Genomic DNA, 1,813 nt, shown 5'->3' with positions numbered 1-1,813 from the left:
ATTCAATTTTACTGAAAAGAAAAGCGATCAACTACGGATGATGGACTGTGGTGAAGAGGTGGGCACCTGCAGCCTAGATGGGACTTTCAGCTTTTCTTGGAATGGGGTTTTGTTTTATACTGACCCTGGTAAGTCCATAGTGAGGATTCCAGAAGCTACAGTACCAGTGCACATGTTTGATGTGAGAAGGTTATTAGTAGATTGATCCAGAGACTTCTCCCATCGGGGCAGCTGCAAAAAAAAAGCCTAACTACTACTTGTATTTACTATAAGTTGAAGAATATATATAAATATATTCTATATATATTTTTTCTGCAGTATCTATTGAAAATAAAATAAAAATATATGTATATATTTTCATAAGAAATATCAGTAAATAAATAAAATATGTAGGTATATATAATAATAATAATAATCACAAAATAGTACAGTAAAAACAGAATTCTTTTTGCAGTATCTTTAGAATTAAAGTAAAACGTCCGTCCAACTGGTTCTTTTTAGACAATCCCAATAAAAAGAGTAAATTTAGTTTAAAAATATTTAATCCTCCAATTCAGATTGCCCATCATGACTTAATGCATAATGCATGGCTGTTATATAGGTTGGTTAGATAAAATTTATCTAAAAAAATTATGAAGTTAGCATGAATTTTACACCAATCCATAAACAAAAAATCCTCATCTATGAACACCACAGATATTCCCTTCCATTAACAAAATTTAAGAAAGGGGACACCATTTACATTTGATTGAAAACTTACTCTATAGGATTTCTAATAAATTAAAAATTCAAAACTGCTATTTTATATTAAGTTTCATATTTTTGTTCAACAGTGAAGTTTCTACATCACTATTGATAAAGTAATTAATTTGAGTTTTTTACGTTACACTTTTTAAAAATATCCTTTCAGATAAAATAATCTGTGATGGATGAGTTTCCAGGCGGTTCAATGCTGTGTTAAGTTGATTTCTATGTTTTTTTTTTTGTAATTTTAAATAGCCAAATAATTCTTTATTCTAAATCTATTAAAATTTTTCTACACATTTGTTTGTTTATGGCTCTTCTAAGAAAATTTCGGACTTCTAGGCTAGTTAGGCACGCAAGTCAATAAAATTTGATGTGTTTTGCTACGAAATGAGACCGCTTCCAAACGGTTCTCTGTAGTTTTTAAATCCTTATATACTTGCAAAATTTTACCCTGTTTATAATTCGGAATTTTCTTTCTACTCCATAATATTTAGCACAGAAGAAATTTGACCACTCAGACAGCACCAATCCCCTCCCTCCGTCCGTCCTCGACCAAGGACGTAGCGAACGATCTTCGATGATAAGGAAATTAAAAAATTTAATCTCGCATACTTGCCTCACGCTCAGGGAATGGTACCACAACTCATCTTCGTGATATCTCTGCATCCACGGTTAGGTGGACAAGAAAAGAAACACATACTGCAGAAAAGATCCTGACAAGTATGATTTCGATGTGTATCTTCAACTGGTGAGGTGTCATGTATTTATTAAGAAACTTCACTTTTGAGAAGTTTGACGCTAACGCTATCTAACGGAGTGCAACACAAACTAATACCGGGATAAATTCTAAAAACCGAAAGCTTTTGATTAAATAAAATTACAAAACTATTTTAACTGATTTAAGTATTATAATAAATGTTTGTTAAAACAGCAAAATAAAAATTAATAAAATTATTTAACTAATTTTGTATATTATATATTATATTATATTATTATCAATCATTATGTTATATTTTTATTATAATATTTTTTTCATATATTTTTTAAAAGTAATGTCAGAATCACA

The 1,813-nt window shown here is 29.8% G+C and overlaps 1 non-coding gene across 1 annotated transcript; it reads right to left on the bottom strand.

Annotated features, from left to right (window-relative positions):
* Positions 1–1,256: 1,256 nt before the first annotated feature.
* LOC142318576 (small nucleolar RNA U3) lies at positions 1,257–1,477 on the bottom strand. Its single transcript, XR_012754963.1, has one exon. It is a non-coding gene; the product is annotated as a small nucleolar RNA U3 (small nucleolar RNA).
* Between the last annotated feature and the right edge of the window lie 336 nt (positions 1,478–1,813).

This window comes from Lycorma delicatula, chromosome 1 (assembly GCF_047948215.1).
Source record: "Lycorma delicatula isolate Av1 chromosome 1, ASM4794821v1, whole genome shotgun sequence".
NCBI lineage: Eukaryota > Metazoa > Arthropoda > Insecta > Hemiptera > Fulgoridae > Lycorma > Lycorma delicatula.
Note: the sequence above shows the minus strand (reverse complement) of the source record. Positions and strands in the feature narration are given on the sequence as shown.